Source organism: Podarcis gaigeae (genome assembly GCF_964106915.1).
Source record: "Podarcis gaigeae genome assembly, chromosome: 10".
Classification (NCBI taxonomy): domain Eukaryota; kingdom Metazoa; phylum Chordata; class Lepidosauria; order Squamata; family Lacertidae; genus Podarcis; species Podarcis gaigeae.
In genome coordinates this window covers 9,650,953-9,676,894 of record NC_139686.1, presented here as the reverse complement: position 1 = coordinate 9,676,894, position 25,942 = coordinate 9,650,953, and the positions used below count along the sequence as shown (strand labels likewise).

General features: G+C 49.4%; 1 protein-coding gene across 2 annotated transcripts in view; it reads right to left on the bottom strand.

The window, feature by feature from the left end:
- GATA3 (GATA binding protein 3) overlaps nucleotides 1-12,491 on the bottom strand; it is a 76,127-nt gene extending 63,636 nt beyond the window's left edge. The window contains exon 1 of one of the 2 annotated variants that reach the window (XM_083700716.1): nucleotides 12,321-12,491. The gene's annotated coding sequence lies outside the window, so the exon portion shown is untranslated. Of the gene's footprint in view, nucleotides 1-9,407; nucleotides 9,432-12,320 lie in introns of those variants that run through there. The other variant, XM_083700717.1, reaches the window with a different exon arrangement.
- Nucleotides 12,492-25,942: the final 13,451 nt, after the last annotated feature.

Here is a 25,942-nt window from a genome sequence, read left to right as displayed (position 1 = left end):
TTCGGGGAGATTGATTCCCTTGCCAATGGGATTCACTTCGAAGCAAGCCTAGGAGAGTCTAATGAGTTGGGATTTAGTTTGGTCGTCCCCCCCCCCCCGCCAGGAAGGCTACAAACCTTGCGGAGTGGCGTGGGAGCCTGTCTTATCCAACTCAATGGGACTTACTTGCGAGCAAACGCGCAAAGAAAGATGGGAAGGGATGGGGTCCATCGGAGCCAACTCCTAGGGGCCGTGGGGGCTTCGGCCCCCACAATAAAATATTTGAGAGGACCGCCCTCCCCCCAAGTTGATCGGCATTGCCTTTCAAATGGTGCGTGTGCGTTGTGTCATGTGATCGGTTGTGCGGGGCAGGGCTTACCTGGGCCCCCACAATATTTTATTCAAGTTTGGATCTCTGATGGGGCCCTAAGATCGGCTTAAAGCAGATCCCGAGTGGTCCATCCTGGGCGCTTTCACTAAATTCGAATTCTAAACGGCGCGCTCTGGAGCGAATTAATCTCCCACTCTCCTTCCCTTTGCGTCGCCAGCCAAAGCTGTTCCTCTATCCTTCATTTGGCTACGGGCCCTCTCTCTCTCCCTGTCTCTCTGCGCTCTACTCCTCTTCTTTCCCCTCGCCTTGGCTTTCCACCGCGTTCTCAGCTGGAAAAGATCGACCAAGCGCGGGATCTCAGGCACACGCCCCTCACCTTCAAATCGAATTAAACGCCCCTCTTCCCCCATCCCCGTCTCCTCCTCCTCGTCTCCCCCTCTCCCTCTCCTTCTCCAAACTGGTTGCTTTGCTAATTGCTCCCAACAATGAGCTCCTATTAGGGCAAAACTGTCAATTAAAGCCCCTGCTGGCGGAGCAGGGAGGAGAAGCGAGAGGCCGAATTTCCAGCTGGCAGAGAAAAAGGAGCCGGGGGAAGCCAGGCGAAGCTGAGCCCGAAGGGAAACCGAGGATAAATGGGGCACTGTTTGTGAAAAAGGGTCGCGCACGCTCTCCCGGCTTCTCTCGGGCTGCAGACGCACTAAAAACTTAAAGCACATGGCTATCCCCCATCCTAAGAATCCTGGGAACTGTAGTTTGTTCAGGGTGCTGGGAATTGTAGTTCCGTGGTGGGTGAACTACGGTTCCCAGGGTTCTTTGGGTGGGGAATGCTGTAAGCGTGTGGTGCATGTTCACCTACTGGCTCTCAGATGGAGAGTCCTGTTCATTCCGAAGCGAAGCGCAATTCTGCTAAGTGGAGCGGGCAGTGCGATGTAGTGGTTGGAGGAGGGGAGCAGAGTTGAGATTCGCCCTAGGCTCTGCGGTAAACTGGGCCAGTCGCTCTTCTGCCTCACAAGGTTGTTGTGAAGATAAAGTGGGCTTTGGCTGGTAGCTTCTGACATTTCTTTTGCTTCCATAACCCACCCACCTTAAGCCCTCATTCTCATTATTTCGGAGTAATGACCGCGGTCAGAGTTCAGGAATGGAGGGGGCCATTCGAACGTGAACAAATAAATTAAAAACATTTTAGCGCACCCCCTTAATTCCGCGGGAAGAGTTTGTTTTGGTTTGAAATATTCCGTGTCAAGTAGGTAGATACCCACCAGATAATGCCAAGGTAGGTTCATCAAAACTGAAATTCTGGAGGTGCGATCTTATTACAGTACTTGGAAGCAAGCTTAACTGAACTCAATGGGACTGTCTTCTGAGTAGAGATGCATAGGATCGCTCCCTAAACCTCTAATCCTAAGAACTTTCTCCTGAACCAAATTAAACTCACTTCCCAGAAAGCACATCTGCTTCGGAGACTGCAAACAAATTTTAGTGGAACAAAATCAGGCGAACGGAAGTGCCTGTTTATTTGCGCATAGTCTGATCCTGAAGAAAACAGTTTCTGGAAGAAAGTCCCATTGACTTCAATGCAGTTTACTTCTAATTTCAAACACAAGCAACCATCCGGGTCGTTGCACCAAAACGAGGTCCACAAGCCACAGTATCTTTCGTTTACCAGACACCTGACCTCCACTGAACTCTCCTGCTCCGTCCTGCGCGGATCAGGTCCTAAAGTTCTCTCACGCCAAAGCTTTCAAATCGAAAAGATCCGCACTGGAGACCATGAGGAGACCCGGTTTTCCCAGCCAATAACTACACAGATGACCACAACATGACACAGATATATTGCTCCCTGTTCCCTACCTACCAACACACACACAAACACGCAGGGGAACTTGATTCGCTCGATAGTCCTGAGATCTTTCCCCTAAAATCTTTATTTAAAAAAACCCACACAAAAATCAAACAAAATCGATGAACATTTCTAGCTGAACAGCTGCATCAACTTTTTGAGATTGCAAAACGACCAATTCCTGCTATAACCGAAGACCTCTTTTAAAAAATGGAAAAAATACCCTTATTTCACTATACCCGGGCATTTTAAAGATACTGTTTAGCAACATAAAAGGCCTTCTCCTACTTGGTTCTGCGTGGGTGGTAGTTGCGTGCTTGTTAGTTTAAATATATATATATAATTATTTCCGTCTTGCTCTGCATAGTACGTTTCTGCAGTTTTCAATAATTAAAATTTATGGGAGTTTTGTCACGAAAACTTCGGTAAAGATGTGCAGTAATTTATTTTTTAAGAATCTCGGGGCAGCAACTGCAGGAGCCGGGTGTGTGATGCTGATTCATTCAAATAAATAGGTTGTACACGGACTTCAGTGGAAGGAGGATATTCCAGGTCTGAGGGAGGGGGTGGTTTACACATTCCAGTCTGAGTGTACTCCGAATTACTTGATCCAGAATCAATACCACTGCAGGGGGGGCTAATTTAATGCAGGTCAGTTAGCCGGGGGCATTTCCTTAACTCTCTTTTACATTTCACCACCATGCCAAAAGTCATAGGATCGCAAGATTTGGGACCCCAAGGGTCATCTAGTCCAACCCCCTGCAATACCGGAATTTAAGGAAAGTCGGAGTTTCTGCCCCTTCCCTTTCATACACAGATCCAATGTCTTCATGCTCACTAGTGATGCATCAACAGTTATTCCTTATTCACTAATCCGGGATAAAACAATGTGCCAGGACCTCGGGCAATCTCTAAGGGTGTGTGTGATTTATTCGTGAATTAAATGGGGGGGGGGTGATCTATGCTTATACTAGCCAGTGTGAGTAGCGCTGCAATCCTACCCCACTTAACCAGGGAGGGCGAGCCCCACTGATTTCAATGAGCTTGACTTCTGATTAGCTAAGAAGATGGCTCAGCAAGAAGGCGAGCGGCGCGCACTGCGATCCTATCCGCGTCTCCTCGCAAGTAAAGTCCCAACAGACTCAATGGGACTTGCTCCCGAGTTAAGTGTGTATAGGACTGTAGCACTGAGCATGTATCTGAAGAAGTGTGCATGCACACGAAAGCTCATACCAATAACTAACTTAGTTGGTCTCTAAGGTGCTACTGGAAGGAATTTTGTTTGTTTGTGTGTTTGTTTGTTTTGTTTCGACTACGGCAGACCAACACGGCTACCGACCTGTAACTAGCACTGAGCATGTTAAAGAAGAAACATGCCCCCCCCCCCCGAAGAAGGGCCGGATCTAGTGTGATCAGGTAGCTAACAAAAGAATGTGATTCTGTTTATCACGAGCCAAGGTAGTAGACCAGTAAGGCATCTATTCTGACGGACAGCAGCTTTCAAAAGGAAGGTGGGGTGTTATATTCCAGTCGCCTCCTCGGCCCTTGGGATCCTGTAGGTGGAGAGGGCGGGGGTTGAACCTGCGGCCTTCTGCATGCCTAGCACGTGTCCTTCATTCAAGCATGGGTAGGTATAGGCAAAAGGGTCCCAAAGAACTCGGGACTAGCTGACAGAGAGCAAAACCGCCTGGCCTCTCCGAGTTCCTCTGTGACCTTCTAGATTATTGGCACCTGGTCTGAATTTCCCTGTCTCCTTGCTGGGGGAGAAAGGAGGGGGGCTCGAAGAGCACACATACACACACGCAACACACACACACACGCTTCATCCCGTCGCCGAACTGCTTTTAGCCCGCATACAATTGACTGGAATAGGATTATGTTACGTTTACTGGGCTGGGATTTGACAGGGAAAGGAGCGCTGCGCAGGTAAAGCTGTGTAAACAGCCCCGAGCGAGGCATCGGAGGGTTATGGAAGGGACACGGCCCAGGGCTGAGATCTGAAGGCTTCTCTTCTCCCAGCCCCCACCCCCCACCCCATCGCAAAGCAACTCGGGTTCCCCGGGAGTGGGAGGATTCGGGGACAACTTTTGTTGCGCGTGGGGGTCGGGAGAAAAGGGCGCGTCGCTTCTTCCTTGCCAAAAGCAGCTGGACGGCGCACGCTTCCCTGGCCCTGGCGAAGACAGACGTGAGACACAACAATCTCTGCAAAAGCAACCCAAACAGGCGAGCCCTGAATCCCTGTCCGCGGGGCGGGGGGGGGGGGGGGGACAAAAGGGAGCAGTTGTTCAGCGCCCGAAACGTCGAACAAAACTAAACACCCGAAAGGGGAAGGGGGGGTCGCCCTTCCGCGCACCCTGGTGAGCTCTGCAAGCCTGGACCGAGGATTTCGTCTCAGCCGCGCGATCCTTACGCAGGAGTCACACCAAGCGAGCCTGACACTGCCTGACTAACGCAAAAGAAGCAAGTCCCTATTGAATTCAATGGGGAGGGGGGGCTATTCTCAGGTAAGCTTGGCTGGGATTGCTGACTGCCTGCCCTGTGGAGGCGCTGACACCCCTAGACCAGCCCTGCTCGGTGGTGCCGGCGATCAAGGAAATAGCAGCTTTTCAAAGTTTCAAAAGAGCATCAGCCTCATGGATCTCAGGCATGGCAAAGGAGAGCGGTTCGAGCACGTGCTCCGGTGCTTCCATTGAACTCAACGGGACTTTGTAGATGCTTAATTCAGGATGCAAGGCTGCCCCCCCCCCGCCCGTCTGAGCGCGGAGAGAGGATAACCCCTTCAACGCTTTCAACTTGGCGTGCCCTTCGTTCGCATTGGTTTTCTGGCGCTTTTGCCTATAACATTTTCCCCCTCCCTCCCTCCCTCCCTCCCTCCCTCCCTCCCTCCCTCCCTCCCTCCCTTTCTTTCTTTCTTTCTTTCTTTCTTTCTTTCTTTCTTTCTTTCTTTCTTCTCTCTCCATTCTCAGCCTGGAAAGCACCAAGCCTGACGGGTCAAATGCTGGAAATTCGTGCGTATCGCAGGGAGAAAAAGAGGAAGCGAAATAACGCCTCAGCATCCGATCTTGTCGATTCGGATGATCTTCCTCCACCGCCACCGACGGGGTGGCCAGCTTCCCTCTGAAGATCCCGAGAGATCAGGAGAGACGTGGGGGGGGTCCGGTGAGACCCTCTTTCAGACCTCTAGAAGTCTGACTCCTGGAATAAAATTTGGGGAGAGGCCCATTTGAAAAGGGGGCAGATGGTTGGTGAGTAGGAAGGAGGCCTGAAGAAAAATATCTACATTCTCTCTTTTCTTTTCTTTTCTTTTCTTTTCTTTCCTCACCACCATTCCCCCCTAAAAAAATCCTTTTCTGAAATTAAAAAATCCGCTGCCTTCAGGACAGTTTAAAAAGTAAGCAAGCAAAAGTGAGATACGGGACACTCAAACCGGCTCCACCAGTCCAGGAAGCGACCCTTCCCCCTTCTACATTCCCAAGAGAGGGAAAGAAGACGGTGCAGAAATAGGGGGTCGAAAAGTAAGAAACAACCTCCTCGCAAGCCACGCTTAGGGGGGGGGTAAAAAAGGGGGGTTAATTTTCTAGAATCTGCGCGGGGATTTCCCTTCGCCCCCGCGCATCCCCTCGCAAACGGCAAGGCTGCCTAGGATCCAGTCAGTTTCAGCTTTGGATCTAGTTAAGTTTCACTTTCTCCGCTGGGAGCCAGGAAGATCCCACAAGATTTCCTGGTGAATGGAGTGTGCACGGCGTCGGGGGTGGAGGGTTTAAGCGAGCGACAACCATCACCACATCAACTCGCTCCTTTCCCTTCCCCACCCCCTGCAAACACGCAGACCAGCTTGCAAGTCAACAGATACACACTTTGGGCACCTTGTTGCCCTCCCTCCACAAGAGCCCCCTCCCAAAAGAACAAATACCCGTGCGTGTTTGCTTGCTTGCTTGCTCGCTCGCTTGCTTGCTTGCTTGTTTGTGTCCACACGGTGGTGTGCACGCGCACTTGAACAAACCGCGCGTAGAGAGGTGGTGGTGAAATCTCTCTCACACACACCGACACAAAGTGCTTCTCTCTGCCGGCCTCTCGCGCGCGCTCCCCCTCTCTTAGCAGTAGGTGTTTAAACAGAAATTCGTCAGAAAGGCTCTCTCTATTGAAACCGACAATCCTGGGCCCATTCGCTCAAGCTTCTGAGTAGACGTGTCTAAGAATCCGGAGATGTCTTTAGAAACGTGCAGTTCTGGGAAATATAACCGGCGCAAGATAAAGATCCTGTCTTTCTCCGCGTTGATTTTAAGGCAATAGATCTCTCAACCTTTACTCTCCTCAAGACCCCCCGAATTCTTTTTTTTTATTCTGACGCCTTTCTTTCAGACCTGCTCTGCGCGAGTGTGGGATGGGGAGTCGTGTCCGCGGGCTCGCGGCCACGTGTGAATCCGAAGCACTTGTATTTCTTGTTATGAGCTTGAAAGGAGCCAAGAGGAATGCATGGGGGGGGTGGAAATGCACGGTGGCTGCTTGAATGCAAGGTTTGAGTACCTCTAAGAGCAGCCCTTTGACCCTGCTTGGGAACCCAAGCCTGAAGTTGATTTGTTTATGAATGCGTCAGCTCTTAGATAATGGTGTCATGGTGTCAATCAAAATGATACCTTTTAATAATTCCCCCATCCCCCCCCACACACACCTAGTCATTCTCTGGCCTCTAGAATAGTACATGAAGGGCCTGTGGTTTCTAAGAAGTTTCTGTAACTGAACAAAGAAATTAATCTTGGCTTAATCTTTTAGGCACCTTTCCAGGCCTAAGAGCTTTTTTGGGGGAAGGGGGAGGACCAAGGTCTCAAAGGTTTTTGTTGATGTTTCTCTGCTGTTCAGACCTGTCCTGACAAAAACAGAGGAGAGGTGGGGGTTGAAGGTGGTACAGGGTAAATAAGAACCCATGAACCATGTGTGGAGTGGACACATGGTCTTCCCAGGCCTGCAGAAAGATGACAGACAGGAAGGAATTCCTGATTTCTGAATCGGCCTCTTCTCTAGAAATGGATGTGGAAGAAAGGTTGAGCTCTCTCCAATATGAGATGCAAGGTTCTTGGTTTCAGCTGAAGCTCCAGGCCTTCTTGAGAAGTTAGTCATATACCTGGTCTCCATGTTATTGAGCTGAAATAAATTTATTCTAAATATCTGGTGAGTGTGCTTGTTTAAGCTATTTAGATAGAGACAGACAGACAGACAGACAGATAGATAGACAGATAGATAGATAGATAGATACCGGCAGATGAGAAAGAGAGAAGATACAGACTGAGCCAATAAATCCTAAATTCTAATATTGCTCCTGCTATAAATCTCCCAGGTAATAAACAAACCTGTAAACCAAGTCAGTCATCACTTTTATCCTCAGTGTGGACAGGATAGCACCAGCCCACCTAGAGGACTGTTCTGCAGATTGCTCTGGGGATGTAGCTCAGGGTTGAAGAACCTTTGGCCCTCCAGATGTTTGTTGGACCACAACTACCATCATCCCTGATCATTGCTCCATGCCAGCTGAGCCTGGTTAGAAACGTTCCAACAACATCCGCAGGGCCAGAAGTTGCTCATTTTTTATGTAGATGAACACTTTGAATACTAAAGCACTACATACATGCTAAATGTAATTTGGAAATATCTCGGTGTGTCTACCTATGCACACAGAGGGGTGTGGGTGTCTGCACAGGCATCCATTTAAAACTCTAAATAAAGTCTCTTGGCTGGGTTCATTAGCCGGGAACAAACCTTTGTCAGTAGTATACCTACAACTAACAAAGCACTTAAAAACAAAACAAGATTTCATAGACTTGCTGTTTGCTGACCAAACAGCCCAGTTTGTACTGAACTTGATTGTTATCGACTAATCCCGAATTGCGGATTGCCCTGTAATTTAAAGAATGATTCCTTGAAAACCTTAAGGAATTTCGCATCTATAGGATGATGGTCCACTGTACAGTTTGGAAATGTCACTGCCGACCTATTGCTTTCCTCTGGGTCTCCCTCTCTCGCTATCTTTTCATTCGGGGGCTTCCTTAGAAAACTGAACAGAGCGATGAGAGGAGGAGCAAAGGAAATACCTTCCCGCTTGCATGGGGTGGGGGGCGTGATGGGTACGGCCATGATCACTGTCCTGGAATAGCCCCCTTGTTTGAAGTCAGCCGTAGTCAGCCACGGCATTGCCCCACTACAAATTCACGCGCACACACATTTTTTTCTGGCATCTGAAGCCAATATTTTTTTTTGGGGGGGGGGAACCCGCTCACTTCTACCGCCATCAATTCTAGAAGCAAAAGGGAGCTGATCATTCGGATTGCTATTTGGATCAACGGCTTTGGAAAGTCGACGTGAAAAGGAAAGAAAAATCACACGGTGTTGGCTATCCTTCCAGAGCGAAAAATTGGCCCAGTGACCCAGGAGGGGGGGGTGTAGATTGGCGGCCACAATCATCTTTGCATTGAAATCTCTGTGCGCCGGATCCACAGCCTCTCTAGGGTAATGTCAGCCAACCCTGCTGCTCCAGAATCCGTTGGATAACATATTCCAGCGGTTGAACTAGAAGCTCCATTGAGCGCTCGCTCCTGTTTAACTGGGTCGTGAAGTGTGGCGGAACGCTTAGCACGCGGGGTCAAAGACGCATCTTTTTCTCGAAAGTGCGTGCCTAAGCAAGGTGTGCTTTCGCGCACTCACCGGGTCACGGAAGTGTTGGAGAAATCCCGGAGAAAGTGACACGCGCGCGGGCGATGGAGACGCGCCGCTTCTCGCTGCCCAGAGGAGAAACGGACTCGAATCCAAGCAACATCGACGAATATAGCAAGGAGACACCCACACATAACCCAGCGAAAACGGCTAAGTTGGAAACATAGAGTAATTCGCACTACATAGAACCTGGAGAGCTTAAATCTCTGTGACGCGCGCGCGCGCGCGCACACACACACACACACAGCTGGCATGAACCTCTACATCCCCCACAACACAACGAAGAAACGCACGACCCTCCGGGAAATCGTTCCCCTTCATTTCTGTGGGGTTTGCGCAGGAAGACATAACTGCCAGATTCTGCCCCAAAGCAATATAGATCGACGCGCGCCCATAAGCGAAGCAAATGCCCAGATGGAAGCTCATTGTGTATCTTTTGGGCACCCCCCCCCCAAAAGAGGGGGAAAAGGCAAAAATATGTGATCTGGATGCCTGGAAAGCGGATCCATGCCCAGGGAACAAGCTACAGAGATGGGGAACTTCTGCAGCTACGTGGAACCGTCTCCTCTTTCTCTGGAACTGTCGCCGTGCGCCGGTGAATTCCGATCTAGCGACCGCAAAAGTCCACAAATGCATCATAAGCACACCTACCTGGAAGGCCGGTTGCTGAAATCAGCTTACTTCCAAGGAAAGTATCAGAATACTTATGGCTCCCTCCCCGCTCTGCCTTTTGCGTGGGAGGAAATTCCGTTGATTTTTTTTAAATTGACTTCCTTCGAAGTCAGCATCACTCACGATCCGGGTCAATCCGAAAACCCGCGAGGGTCAAGAGACTCGTGAGTACTCGGCTGAACAAACACGCGTGCGACGCGGTCAAGGACGCGCCGAAGTGGGGGGGGTCACTTCTTTCTTAGCAGAAAAATAAAAAAGGCTAGGTGTTTCAAAAAGGAGAGGGGACAGGACAGAGCTAGGAGAAACTGTTCCATTCACACAGAGATCTAAGGAAGCCTGTGAGTTAAGGGGAGGAACTGCAGCAACACGAGACCCTTGTTCCAGATTAGTCTCGTGGATTTCCACAGCGAAACCAACGAGAAGGATTCGAATTAGAAACAATATATATAGAAAGGGCCACTCCGGTTCTGTCTCGCACGCGCACACCTACCGCTTTGCAAAGGGAGCTCTTTAGCAAATGCGTTGCACGCAGGAACCGGCAAAGATTTCGCCATCACGGGCATCTACTCTCTCTCTCTCTCTCTCTCTCCCACCCACCCACCCCATTTTCAAACAGCGATCTGTCAATTGCGGGTGTGAGAATGCTCAGGAATACGATTGCCGCTTGCTTACGATAAAAGTCTTCCACCACGCGCCTTTTTACGCCAACAAAATGCAGGTTTCTTTGTTTATCCTTTCTCGCGAAGGGAACAAAACACACACACAAAGATTCTCCAACGATCCGAGCTCTGTTCAAAATGAATTTCGTAAAAATTCAGCGAGCCCCACACTCCCGCCGCCCCATCTCGGATTTTTCGTATCCAGACAAGACTCCTCTCTGTAAATCCGGCTTGACACATTTCAGGGCTCCTTTCCAGATTACCCTTTCAGGTCCACGAATTGAATTGCGGTTATCATTACGCCCAAGGTGGCTCGGTTTCGTGTCCCTCGCTCCGTCCCTCCTTTCTTAACGCAACACTGCCTTTAATACCTCGTGCAACAGAATCCAGAGGCTAAAACGGCTCCGGAGAAAAGGGTGCCTTTGATACGGGCAGCGCCTGCCAAGGGGCGATTGTTTCTGGATCCACACGGCACTTAAGCAGAAGAGGACGCGCCTTTTGAAAGCGGCTGGGACTGAGAGTTTCCATCTCCGGCGTAATTTCTTGATGGATTCCGTTCCCTTCGCGCGCTTCCATGTTTCTATTCCTACGCATATTTATATCCCCGAGCTAGCATTTTAATACAGTTGCAGAGCTTAATTTCTCCGATCCCATTAAAGAAACAAAAACAAAACCCAAATGCATATTTACTACTGGAAGAAGGTGCAGTCGGAATTGTTGATACATGCAGGTGTGCTCAGTATCCTGAGAGTGCCTGCCTGATTGTTTTAGGAAGGACTAGCAATGCCAAATTATTGAATAACCAAAGCGAAGGAAGCTGAATCGGAGCGAGCCCGCAGACGTTATTTGCAGGGCACCGCAGGCATAAATTGTGGAAGGGATAGCAACGGGGCTTGCAGATTTTACAGCGGATTAAAGAAAGATGGAAAGTAACTGGCGGGACTGCAAAGATGGAGGCAGACAAAGGCGGACCTTGAAAGTGAAATTGATAAGAGACAGGGAGCATTTCCCCCGATGGTCTAGGCTTAGACTCCAATGGAATCTCTTAAGCATCTCTATGGAATCTCTATATGTATCTTCACGGATACATATAGATTAGAAGGGCGATGCTTTATCTCGATGTTCCAAGCCTAATGAGAAGACATAGGCTAGAGAAGGTATTATGGGCGTTAAATAAGCGTATATCCTTATTTGATTGAATGAATGTATCGGTGTTTTTCAATTGCTCGCCGCTTCCTAAGGCCGAAGGGAGGGTAGCAGCATTCTCGCATCAATTAAATAAGCACTATTTTTTCAAAAATAATCAAATAAAAAGAAATCCCCGGCATCCATTTGATTTGATTTCGATCCAAGGACGAAATTATCCCCTTGGGCTGCGCGATGGATGTCACGCAAGATTATGCATCCCAGTTATCGCGCCTGCCTTTGCAGATACCTGCCGGCCATCATTTCAACCCCCCCCCCCCAAGGAAATGTGGGGTTCCTGAGCGTTCCGCAGGCTTTCTACGAAACGCGGGCCCGTCTCCCGTTGGCATTCTCTCTCTCTTAGAACCAGGGGCGATTTCAGATATTTTGCGTGGACTAGCTCTCCCAGCACCCTCCCTGCTCCACCACCCCAGTCCGGAGGCTTAGCCGCAAGCCGAGTCAGGGCTGTCGAGAAACCTGCAAGAGGTCATCTGATCTCACAGGGGGAAAGTCCGGTTCACCCACCTTCCCAAGTCCCCTTCCAAGGTCACCGAAGAGGGAAGGAGGGATGGGGAGAGAGAGGATGTTGGAGGGGTGGAAATATATCATCCAAGCAGTGGCGTAGCGTGGGGGGTGCAGGGGGGGGCCAGCCGCACCGGGCGCAACATCTGGGGGTTAGGGTAAGGGGGCGCAAATCCACGGGTTAGGGGGCACAAATCCACGGGTTAGGGGGCACAAATTACTTGCCTTGCCCCGGGTGCTGACAACCCACACTACGCCACTGCATCCAAGAGCATCCTGAGAAACACTATTTACGGAGCGTTCCGTTCCGTGCAGGCTTGTAAAGGAGATTCTCGACGGGGTCCCCCGCCTTGACCCACGTGGAAAACCAGAGACCGCGCAAAGAGGAGAAGCCGAGGGGGAATGGCTCTCTCTTTTTTGCACTGACCTGGGAACAAGCGCCGAGAGCGATTTATCTTCTCTCGATCTGCTGGAGAGGTGCGCTCAGGAAAAGCAGCCGAGTCCACCCGCGGTTCTTGCCGGTGCCGCCGTCGGGGCCGCGCGCATCGCCGAAGCTGCTGCCAAGCCGAGATCGAGGGATCTGGGTGATCCGCATCCTCCAAGCGCCCAGCCCAAATCTCTCTGACCTCCCTGCTCCTCCTCCCTCCCTCCTCCCTCCTCCTCCTCCTCCTCCTCCTCTTCCTCACCACCGTGCGAGAGAGAGCGAGAGCGGAGCGCTTCCGGGTTGGAAAGAGGGCAGAGAAAGAGTGAAAGAGACGCAGGAGGGGAGGGGAGGGAGAAAAAGAGGACGGGCGGGTCTTTACGCAGCCACCCTGCGAATCGCAGGTGGGGTTTGGGGTGGGAAGAGGAGGAGGGCGAGGGGAGGGGAGGAGGCTTCTTCGGGAATCGAGTGGAGCTGCATGTGATGTCATGGAATCAACCCGGCTCGGGCCCGCCTGCCGCTGTCGCCTGAAGGATTGACAAAGACAGGCAGGAGTAGCTAGGAAAGCTCGCGGGGGCTTTGGGGAATAACAAATAAAAGAGCCAGGAGCAGGGGGAAGCGTGTAGTCCGTCAGAGGGGCTTGGCGTCGGAAGCTTTTGTCATTGACCAAAGTCGACCTGGATCTAAGGCGCACCGTGCGCTTTCTGGAGGGAGAGGGAGGGTGCTCCCCATCAAGCGCGCATTTAGGGAGCAGAGAGCTGACACCCCGGGAGACACCCCCGCAGCTTTAAAAGCACAGTTCCCTCACCCAAAGGATACTGGGAGCTGTAGTTCAGCCCCTAGCAAAGCTCCAGTTCCCAGCACCCTGGAGGCAACTACCCCCGCTCGCAAGATTCTCTGGGCGGAGGGATATTCGGGGTGGGCGCATGGAATCATTCTGCGCGCGCGATTGTTTGTTTGTTTGTTTTATGACGTCTCTAGCTTTCTTCCCACCCAAATTAACGCCCAGATGCGGGGGATTGAGGGGTGGGGGAGGAGGAGAGAAGGAGAGAGGCAAGCAAGGACCCCTCTCCTCTAGCGTGCGCGCGCCCCCGCGCCTGAATCCAGACATAACAGCGAAGGGGAATGAGACAAAACACGCTCACGTCCACCAATCGCGCCCTGGAGAAGCTGGTCTGAAATCGATTAGACTTAGCGTGGGGTGGGGTGGGGTGGGGGTACACACGACCCTTGTGACACGTTCCCTTGTGAGCAAATGCCATTGTTCAGCTTTATCACCCAGCCGTACGCGCATTAAGGTGTTTCAGGATTGGGACCAGTTTGGCTTAAGTGGATGGTGGATCGAGGGCCTGGAAGGGAACAGCAGCACCCCTCGGGGAGACTGATGGGAGAGGAACCCCCTCTGTCTTTTTTACACACACACACAAACACACACCGTGTCTTATCTCTAACTTAGCTTTAGCCTCTTACCTTCTTAATGCCTCCGGAGGCGACGACGGGGAATCCCTGGCCGCAATTTGGGGTATTTTTCGCCAGCCGCAGCCCCTAAACCCACGTCAAGTCCTTCGCCATTGTCCGAGGCCAAACTATACACTCAGAACAGCAACAACCACAACAATCCTCCCTCTAGCGCCTTAGGAGCTGCAGGGCCACTTTTAACCCCTGCTCCGCCGACAGAGATGTCCTGATTCCGTTTTTAGGACCTTGCCAAGCTCCCCTTTCCCTCCCTCCCTCCCTCTCTCCTCCTCGCCGGTCGTTTGAAAAGATGGTGAGCGTAAAAAATAAAATAAAAGAGAGCCTTGGGTTCCCCTATTATTTTTACCTTGTCGGATCTATAAATTACACAGACACACAGAGACATATACAAACCGCTATAGCTATTTAAATCTAATAGAATAGGAGGAGGGGAAAGGACTCGTCTTTCTCAGTCCCTGAAACCTTCCGGTGGCTGCAAACGTGTCCTTTCAACACAATGTTAAATGCATTTACTTGTAAGTAAGAATCAGGTAGCTTCACTTTTTGGCTAGAACTGACATGTTAGGAAAAGACAAGGTTTATTTCCCCGTAAGCTGAGGCTGTTAATATCTTTGAAGATTTTCCAAGTTTCTTTCTTTCTGTCTGTCTATCTATCTATCTATCATCTATCTATCATCTATCATCTATCTAATTATATAGGTAAGATACCTAATGCATGTACGCGCGAGCGAGCGCGAGCACGCACATATAATCTGCACAAAAGATATAATGATGCGCGAGACATGCGCGCTCTCGCACAGAGAGATCAATTTCTCTTCCACCATCTGTTCCATAGATTCCTTTGAATCAAGTCGGGCATGGAAGCGGGCAACAGAACGCCCGGTCAACTCGCCTCATTTCCACCTGGTTTAAGGGCTGGAAGTTCTTTCTGCGCCTATGTTTTCCTGCCTCACAAAAGAACGCGGGGGGGGGGGAGATTGCCCATGACCATCGCCGATGAGAGAAAGAAGAACAAAAGATTTGAAGTGGGAAATGCGGTTACTGAGATGCGCGTAGGTGCCTTGAAGTCGCACGCGCGCGGGGGAAAGATCCACTTTTTCTTTGCCACGTGCGTGTAAAGCGCATTGGACACTGTAGGTATGCCGCCTTCCTTCTTTGCTTCCTGCTCAGCAATCTCTCTCTCTCTCTCTCTCTCTCTCTCTCTCTCTCTCTCTCTCTCTCTCTCTCTCTCTGTCTCTCACACACACAAACACGAGCACCAGCACGAATCAATCATCTCCTTTTATTTGCGCAATCCTGCCCAAATCTCCCCAGATGTAAAGATACACACAAACACAAACACACGTATGGAAAAAGACCCACATAACAAATCCAGAGCATCGACCGCCCACCCCACAAGTCAAATGATAACGATTTCCAATCGGCGTGAGTTTGATTTTCCAACTGTATTCAGATTTGCTTGAGTTTACACCAGAAAACGGCGGTCGGGTTTAGGGAAGACTCACAAACCACAAGGCCGTGAGTGCCAGAGGTTGAAATTGACTAACCAAAAGAGGCAGCCAGGCTTATTTGTTTTTGTTTGTTTGTGGGAAAGGTAAACTCGTTCTCCTCAAATGCCTTGTCCTGGCCAATAGAATCAGTACTCAGTTTAATATTGTTTATTTCCCATCTTGGGCTATGGATTATATTTAACATCAGTGCAAGCTGGCAATGCTAGTCGGATGCAGATTAAATCCTTTTAGTTTATAGGCTTAATTTAACAAGGCTGAAGTATTATTATTATTATTATTATTATTATTATTATTATTATTTTAATGGGTTTGAATACCGCCCTATATTTCGCCCTAACGTAAGAGGTGGGGTTTCTCTGCAGGGTTGAAAGAGCTTTTATTCTCTGCTTCCCGCACAGACCTCCGCTGAAATCTTAAATCAGGGGGTGTAAAATGAGCACATTTATACCCAGCAAATATCTTCTCCCCGCGCCGTCCCCTCTTCCCCGCCCGCCCCCCTCTTTTCTGTTGACGTGGGGAGTTTCCTATCTGCACTTCTTAAGTGACTCTCCCTTTCTAAGGTGAAAGGTAACGCGATCTGACGTCCACGTCTATCTTTAGCAAACAAATTCAATTAAGGTAATAAATTAAAGATCGTTTTGGGGGGGGCGGGAGGGAAGGCGGCGGCGGCGGCCTGAGTGTGTCTGCCTGGAACAAAAAAAAAAATGCCACTCACAGATCATCATAAACTTTAAAATAATAATAATAATAATAATAATGCCAATATCAGAAACAAATCAGTGGCTCGCTGTTGGGTTAGGCAGAGGGGGTGGTCTTGAAACTGAATGGACTTGGAAATGTAAGCACAAAAGGCGGATTTGCAGGGAAAGAAGGGAAGAGAATTTGGGCGAATGGGAGGGCGCCAGAGAACCTGAGATTGGGTTAGCACAGTGCCATGAAGAAAATGGCGGGGGGTGGCGGCTGGAGAATGAAATTAATGGTATATATGGGAAATAGATAAGCAAGGAAGAAAGGAGGAAAGCGATCGGTTGATGTCTTGGGTGATAAGGCGAAAGTCTCCCTCGTCCCTCCCCCGTGGCGCTGTCTACTATCTATCTCGGCAAACCCACCCGCTCTGGAAACTGACACGCGTAATTTCGCTCATTGTGACATCCTCGAGTACTTCCCCAGTTTGGGAAAGGGCCTGCGGAGAGACACACATTCGGCTGCTGGTGTCTCCATCTATCCATCCATCCATCCATCTTTCCCACCCATCCAAAAATAAATGGGGGTTCTTCCTCAGCCTCCGAACCTAGCCCACCGAAGTCAGCTTCTCCCTTAGTACTAACAGAAAGCAGCCACGTGGCTCTCCTCCTCCGTTCACACACACAGAGAGAGCACTCCGAAAGCTTTGGCAGGCGATTCAAAGGTTACTGACGCGGCTTGAGACGAAAGAGGACCAATTTAAGTCCCTCTCGCCAGTTAGATGGATGGCTGGAGCGTAGATGTTTGATTGTGGTAGACCATTGGCTTAGAAATCATAGAATAGGATCCGTGTTTTCTGAGGGTGAGAGTGACCTCTTTTTCACAGCAACGCACACGTGTGTATGTGCGGGGGCGCGAGAGAGAGAGCGCGCGCGTGGGATACCGGCGTAAAAGCCACGATCCTGGCGCCACCGTTAACTAGAGCACTGAGACTGGGACTTCGTGTGAGGCCCTGCATGTTTACTCGGCGGTAAGTCCCACCGAGTTCAGTACCACGGGCTCCTGAGAAAGTGTGCCGGCACGGGAGGGCGAGAGCCATAGGCCTGGATTGGAGAGACTCTCGGAAATCCGTGTAACTCTCACGTGTAGCATGTTCGTGGGAAGGGGGTTAGGGGCCTGATCCCCAGCGTATTGCTTAAAGGTAGTCCTACACACAGACACACACACAGGCCCACCACTGAGTTTTTCACCGCGTCCCCAGTTGTTCCAGAACCAGGTATCCTTCTCTCCACTAGCTTCATGAAATGTGATCGTGTGCATTCGCCTTCTCGCCACCCAATAACCTCAGTCACCATCGCCTGATCGAGGCCGTCTTCCTTTCATACGTTGCCGGACCACCCGTTATGGTGTTTTCAGGGGTCCCTTCACTTTGTAAAAGGGCCGCCGCCAACTGAGTGCAACGTTTTCTCCCAAACCCTGCGCACGCACGTGTTATGCTCAAGCACAAACCGAGATGAAATCCTATCGTTAATTTTCTCTCCCTGCTTATTTAACGCCATAGTTTGTGTGATGGCTTTGAGCCATGCTAAAGATCCGGAGCAGCGTAACCACAGTCCATACACACACACACACACACACACACACACACACACTCTGCTATCACAAGCACTGTGTTGGAAGGGGAACGAGGACCAGTTCTCGATTCCATTGGAACTGAATTCATTTCAACGAGGCTCGCGCAACAAATCTACCCCACTGGATCGCAGGATCTTAATTGTTTTAAATTCTGCCACGATCCCTCCCCCCTTATCACTATTCTCCCGCTACCCCTCTTCCTACCATCGATTCGCTGCTTTTATGCCTGTGCCTTTAGAAATGATTTCCGTTACACCTAGAATTAAAACATGTCTGCTATTGGAGAAATGGAGGGTTTTAAAATATATATATATAAAAATGTGTGTGCTTGTGTGTTTAAATCAATGCCTTTGGAATGAATGAAGGTAGCTATAGATTTCCTACAAACAGAAACGCACACTTGAAAATCCCCTCTCCTGAAAAAAATATGTTATTTAAAATTTCGGTTCTCAATACACGTGTAAATAAGTGCACGTTTGTATCGAGGGATGGTGGCGAATAAGTGGGTGGGGGCGGCGGTGTTAATTAAATCTTACTGCTGGGCTCAAGTAACGTCGAAGTGATTTTTCATTCTGAGCCTCCATCTTCTGCCTCTCGCCCTGCGTGTCTGTGTGTGTGTGAGAGAGAGAGAGCGTGCGCGCGTGTGTTTTATGACGTTTCCTTGCCTCTGACTTTATTTTAAAATATTAGGCGAGGTGAAGAATTATAAATGATTTCGTCCTTATCTTTGCCGCTCACATATCCAGGATCAGAGAAGCTGATTAAGAAAGGAGTCAGAGGCAACGCTGGATTCATAATGATTCAGAATAATGAATTCTTATCTCTGGTTTCCAGATTATCAACCTTTCAGCTTCCAATGTTTTGTTACTTGGGATAATTTATTGCATCTAATACATCACAATGGATCTGATGGCAGAAAGCGATGGGGAACGTTGTGAAAAAGAAGGAGCCCTCTTTCTCTCTCTCCTCCACCCCCCACTCTCCCCCCTTTTTTGGGGACAGCAAAAACTGCTTCCTTTTTTTTTTTTAAGCAAATTTTAATTGGGGAAAATATAAAATAGATCTGATATACCCCAAACCGAGATGTTCACTGCTTCTTTAATTAATGTGTCAATTTCAGCACGAAATTAGCAAAATCGACTCGCTTATGTTCTCAGAACGGAGAAGGGTTTAAATTTTTCATTATTTACTTTACGGAAGGGGGGTTCGAAGGGGCGCGCACATACACACACATATCACAAAGCCAAGTTAAGATAAGATGAAATTTGCATCTGTTAAAAAAAATAAAAATAAATGTATAGGGGTTTTTTTCTTCTTTTACTAGTCCCTCACAAATACACACCTCCCGCGCACATATATGAAGCAAAAAAAAATCGATTGGCTCTCTATATAGGAAAGCACAGAGCCAAGCTGAGATAAGGTGGAATTTGCATCTTTTTTATATAAAAAAATGTGATTGTCTATATACTTTTTTCTTTCCTTATTCAACCCCTCCCGCCCTCATATACCCCCTCCCCAAACACAAGTACACGTGCAGAAAACCAACAGGGGAAAAAATCGATTCGCCATTTGGACGACCGATTTCATTGTTGTTTATAAATCAGGACCCCTGCCCTCCCCTCTTCTTTCTCTCTCTCTCCTTCCCCCCCCCTCCAAATTCGTTGAAGCAAATCTTTTGGCTGCTTTGTATGCAAATGAACGCGGGGACGTGTTTGTTTCTCGTTTGCCAGGACTTAAAGAGGTATTCCCCTGAAATTATTATATGCGTGCAAATCGGGAAAGTAGGGTGGGATGGGGAGAGCGTTGGAATCTGTTGACAGTTAGCGACACGTTCAGAGGATCTCCAGCTCACCCCCCAAAAAAGAAAAGCCGCTTTGGTGAAGCCGGATCCTACCCCTCTTTAATCAGGAATAAGTCCCGAGGAAGCTTACTCTCTAGCAGGCGTGTTTAGCTAAGGGCTGCAGTTCCACTTGCTGGAGACCTCATTGGTTTCAGTGAGACCTACTCCCGAGGAGGGATCGGGGCCAAACATCTCTGAAAAGGAACCACCAATCGGCGGAACCTTTACACCCACCCGCGATCGCGACGTCCCTATCTTTAGCCCACCTCGGATAAGCTGATGCCTTTTTTATTTCCTCTGTGTCGTTGGTTAACCGTGCAGCAGGAATTCCCTTTTTTTAAAAAGCATCTTTGTCGTTTGCAATTCGGTGGCGGGGAGTGGGCGAAGGGAAATTTCCCGGCTCGGTTCCAAAATTGGTGGGTAGGGTTTTTTCCCTTTTGGGGAAGGAAGGGGCGGCGGGCTCGTTGCCCTTTCCGATTCCCCCTCCTGGGTTGCCCTTGACGCCTCCGGATCAAGGCTGGTTCTAAATTGGCCGGTGCGCGTTTGAAACGCGCCCAAGCTCCTGTCAGCCTCGCAAGAGGTGCCTCGGTGGGGCCCTGTGTGTTTTGCTTCCCCCGTCTCGGCAGAGGAAAGGTGTCAGGCTCCCTAACGCGCGGCGTCCCTTTGCCAGCTCCCTTCTAAAAAGCATCCAATCGGATTCATTATGGTCTTGATTGCTGGAGGCTTCCCAGCGCTCTCTTCAACCCACGCGCGCCTTGTCTCTCCAAGCAGGCGCGCGTGCGAGCATCAAAGAAAGAAGAAAGAGAGAGAGCTTCCTCGAAGGATGAGGGGGCTGGCTAGGGGGAGACACACAGGCAAGGAGGATAATAATCTCACGCTCCTTTTTCAAAGCGGTAGATTGAGCTGATCCTCTCTTCCCCCACCCACGAGGGATCTAGGTGATCGTTTCTGTTTGCTTCCTTGTTTTGTTGTTGTTTAGGCGTTTAGTCGTGTCCGACTCTTCGTGAGCCCCTGGACCAGAGCACGCCAGGCACTCACTGCCTCCCGCAGTTTGGTCAAACTCATGCTGGTAGCTTCGAGAACACTGTCCAACCATCTCCTCCTCTATCGTCCCCTTCTCCTTGTGCTCTCTATCTTTCCCAACATCAGGGAAGCTGCTCCCAAGTAAGTGAGGAAGGAATGTTTGGACCCTGAAGGCTTTCTAGGAAGTATGTTCTGTGACATTCCTACCCAAGAAATTTCAATTTAAAACCATGGATTCAAGCTAAGGTATCTTAGATTTTACTTAGGAACATATCCAGAGATTGTGTTACCTACACACACACATACACACATATACAATCCCAAGGGAAGCCATTACAGTATTTTCAAAAGTGACACAAGTGTTCAGAATATTGGCCTCATCCACACCTAGTGAATTCCGAATGCTTGAAATCATGTGGACTAGCACCCTGCTTCAAACTATTAGGCAGTAAATCCAATTGATTTCAGTGGAATTCATTACCAAGTGAATGTGCTTCCGGTCAGGGCCTAGGGCAGCTTAAATCCAGGCATTCGAGTGTCATTGAGCACATTGGGTTTATCTCTCTATTGGCTTAACCTCTCCCACTGAAATCAGCAGGGCTTAGCATTGACTGCAAGCCTTGGGACATTGTCACCCAGCAAAGCTGAGCCAACATGCATAGGATTGTGTTGTCTGACTGCTCTTCTTTGGCAATCGCTCGTAGCCAAATAAGATTGTCTTCCATAAACACGGTTTTAACAATGAGTCTGTAAGTGACTGTGGAGGCCACACCTTGTGTGTATGTGTATGTAGGGAAGTATACATCTGTGTGTGACTCCTCTGGATCAAGCCAAAGTCCATGAGGTCAACAGCACTCTCCACATTCACATTTCCTAGCAAGTAGATTTTTTAATGTTTTTATATGTGTTGAGAGCCAGTGTGGTGTAGTGGTCAAGAGCGGTTGTCTCGTAATCTGGTGAACTGGGTTCACTTTCCTGTTCCTCCACATGCAGCTGCTGGGTGACCTTGGGCCAGTCACACTTCTTTGAAGTCTCTCAGCCCCACTCACCTCACAGAGTGTTTGTTGTGGGGGAGGAAGGGAAAGGAGAATGTTAGCCACTTTGAGACTCCTTAAAGGGAGTGAAAGGCGGGATATCAAATCCAAACTCTTCTTCTTCCAGAGTGGCTGGGGCAACCCAGACAGGTGGGCAGGGTATAAATAATAAAATAATAATTATTATTGTTAAAGGTATGTTCCCTTTGGTCTCAGAGGTAACCTATAGCTATCATGACTGGTATCGATAGCCTCCTCCCCCCTGACTCTGTAGATCCCCCTTTTAAAGTCATCCACGATGGTGACCCTCATCACATCTTGGAGCATGGAGTTCCATAGTTTAACTTCACGCTATGGGAAGCTATTACCATACTTCCTACTGTCTGCCCTGAGCCCTCTAACCATCCAGCTTCGTAGGGAGAAGCCAGGTTCCTTTCTCTTCACTATATATAATTTTGTAAAAGCTTTGCTGTCTCCTAAAGTTAAAGGGACCCCTGACCATTAGGTCCAGTTGTGGCCGACTCTGGGGTTGCGGCGCTCATCTCGCTTTATTGGCCGAGGGAGTACAGCTTCCTGGTCATGTGGCCAGCATGACTAAGCCGCTTCTGGCGAACCAGAGCAGCTCATGGAAACGCCGTTTACCTTCCCGCCGGAGCGGTACCTATTTATCTACTTGCACTGGTGTGCTTTCAAACTGCTAGGTGGCAGGAGCAAGGACCGAGCAACGGGAGCTCAACCCGTCTCGGGGATTCGAACCGCCGACGTTCTGATCGGCAAGCCCTTGGCTCTGTGGTTTAACCCACAGCGCCACCCACGTCCCTTGTGCCGTCTCCTACCTCTAAACAAACAAGAACCAGAATAGTCTGCAGCCTTTGCCTTACTACATTCCCTTAAAATGCTGGCTATTTGTTACTGTCCCCTTTCCAGCTCCATACTGTGTTCCCATCTGGTGCATTAGCAGAGCCCTATAACTGGATCACACTAAAGGCCCATCAAGTCCAGCATTTTTGTCTCACTGTAGCCAGCCATAGGGCAATGGGAAGCTCAGAAGTGGCACCTGAGAGCAACAGCAATCTCTCTCCACTAGTATTTCCCAAGAACTGACATTCAGAGGCCTAATGCTTCTGTGACAGAGCAGGTGGAACACAGCTACAGGCTTGTAACCACCAACAGCCTTGTCACAGAATTGTGACCCTCTGCAACACAGGAATATGCAGCTGCCCCATTGTGAGGACCGAACTCACAACCTTGCCATTATCAGCCCCATGCTCTAACCCAGGGGTCAGCAAACTTTTTCAGCAGGGGGCCCGTCCACTGTCCCTCAGACCTTATGGGGGGCAGGACTATATCTTGGAGAAAAAAAGAACAAATTCCTATGCCCCACAAGTAACCCAGGGATGCATTTAAAATAAAAGCACACATTCTACTCATGTAAAAACACCAGACAGGCCCCACAAATAAGCCAGAGATTCATTTTAAATACAGTGGTACCTCGGGTTACATACATTTCAGGTTACATACGCTTCAGGTTACAGACTCCACTAACCCAGAAATTGTGCTTCAGGTTAAGAACTTTGCTTCAGTATGAGAACAGAAATCGTGCTCTGGCAGTGCAGCGGCAGCAGGAGGTCCCATAGGCTAAAGTGGTGCTTCAGGTTAAGAACAGTTTCAGGTTAAGAACAGACCTCCGGAACGAATTAAGTAATTAACCTGAGGTACCACTGTAAAAGGACACATTCTACTCATGTAAAAACACGCTGATTCCCGGACCGTCCGCAGGCCGGATTTAGAAGGTGATTGGGTCAGATCCGGCCCCCGGGCCTTAGTTTGCCTACCCATGCTCTAACCAACTGAGCTATGCAGGCTGGCATGGCCTCCATGAATTTGCCTACCTGTCTTTTAAAGACATCCTTAGCTGGTGGTCCTTATTACTTCTTCTGGGAGCAAATCCCCTTAGTTTAACTAAGGGAAGCTCTAGTATCAGAGAAAGAAAACAACAACTGATCTTTATCCACTTTCTCCCACTCAGGAGTGCAGCGTGCATGGCCATGGCACCGAAATTTGTGGGTGCCCAGCCCCTTCGTGGGGAATTTTGTGGGTGCTCAAGTGCCCAGGACCCCATGGCATTGGCAACTATGCTCTCACTCATGCCTAATTGAGAGCCAGTGTGGTGTAGTGGTTAAGAGCGGTGGACTCGTAATCTGGTGAACCGGGTTCGCGTCTCCGCTCCTCCACCTGCAGCTGCTGGGTGACCTTGGGCCAGTCACACTTCTCTGAAGTCTCTCAGCCCCACTCACCTCACAGAGTGTTTGTTGTGGGGGAGGAAGGGAAAGGAGAATGTTAGCCGCTTTGAGACTCCTTCGGGTAGTGATAAAGCGGGATATCAAATCCAAACTCTTCTTCTTCTTCTTGCACCTCAACCACGTCTTCCCCTTCTCCCCTAAAAGCAAAAGCCTCCGGACCATTTCTCACAGGGGAGATGTTCCAGATCCTTTACGGTTTTGGTTGCCCTTTGCATCGATTATTTAATGACCGTGCCATGCACAGTACTGCAAATACGGATGGGTATGGCATTCTCAAGATACCTGTGCGCATTGCATCCTCTGCGGTACATACCAGGTGCAATATAACTAGATGGAATTTAGATAATCTTTAATCAAAACCCATAAAGGCAATATCCCCCCACCGTGACTCACAGAGGACCTATCCTCCTGGACGTTTTCCCGCGCTTGGATGCATGTTTCATTTTCTCGCATTATCTCCGCTCTTAAACTCGCCTCCTCGGTTGCGCTGCCAAGCGCCATTTGCATAATATTTGCAGTTGTAATTAGCTGATGAGCATCTCCCGGTCTTCCTCCCCTCCCCTCCTCTCCCTCTCCCCCCCGCCCTTTGTTTTGCCTGCAGTTTGGGTCTTCAGAGGCTGGCAAGCCTCTTTTTCCCCCTCCCTCTTCCAATATTATGACTGTCCGCGATAGGATATTGAATATCTCACATCTGTCGTTCATTAAAAAAAAGGAAAGAAAGAAAACACCACACCCTTTCACCAGAAAAATTCAAAAAGAGAGGGGGGGGGAGAGCGTGAATAGGAGAGTCCTTCCCGCAGACAAAATGGGAGGAAGACTTTGGGCGAGACCCAACACTGGACACACTCAGAATGGGCCCATTGAAATCAATGGGCAATTTAACACGCTGAGCATGGCTAAGGTTGATCGTCACCCGCTATCAGGCGCCATCCGATCATTGAACGAGAAAAATAAAACCTCACTATGTCGGCAAGTTTCCTTTGACGTGCACCCACAGAGCTGTGAAGTTTTGTCTTAGTTGTACATTTCCAGGTAAGGCGGAGACCCGGGACTGGAAAGAAAATACTAAGGCTAGGGGTTGGTTCACACGTGACGGCGTCATTCTCGGGTGTTGACTTGCACGTGTGAATGGTCCCGCGACGAGCAAACCCCGCCGCTGGGCCTTTCCCGCTTGGGATGGCCATCAAGGGACAAGTTCAAGAGGCTGTTCCATTACTCCGGAGGACGCACGTTTTCGGCTCTCGAACCTGTGCCCTTTCAGACGTTGTTGAACTACAACTCCCATCACCCCTGCCCATTGGTCGTGCTGACTGGGGTCGAGGGAGGTGGCAGTCCAACAGCATCTAGAAGGGACACAGGTTCCCAGCCACGACCATTCCATTCTCTTCACACGTGACGTTTCCCCTCCAAGGACGTGCACGCTCCAGACCCCGTTTTACCCGGAGGTTGAACCCCCCTGGAATACTCAGGACTCTTCCAGTGCTATTGTACGCTGTTGTAGGGGAAATGTCGCGCGTGAAAGGCAGATTAAATTCAAGACATTTTACTATCCAGACGCCCCCGGAACCAGGGCAATCCCCACTAGCGTGCCAGCCCAAAACTCATTTATCGAAAGTTAAGTCAGTGCATTGCAGCTCGGCAGGAGAACTTACTGCCTTTCATGTGGGCACCTCAGTGATTCCTCATATTGAACCCTTTCACCCCGAAGGACTTGCATTTAAATTAAACCTGTTTAATTCTATTGAAACCGATGGGTCGAATTGAGTAGGCTCAAAACGCAACTTCCAATGAACCGATCTGCACTTCCCGACACCATCCGCTCCTGCCCTCACAACCAAGGGTCTAATTCGGAACCTATCCGGACCAATGTTCTTTTACTCCGCATCAATGAATCTGGAGTTCCGGGCCCCATCCGATTTCGGTCTTGGCCATAGCTAAAGTGGAATCGAATCCGCTTAGCCCTGGACGAAAACTGGAGCGTGTGTGTGTTTGTGTGTGTGTTGGAAATCTATCTCGTACAAAAAAAGAAAGAAGCAAGAACCATCACTCAGAGGAGGAATATACAGAATTAAGTAGATTCCTATATACTCCTAAATAATCCCGATCCTAAATCTTTTGCTTT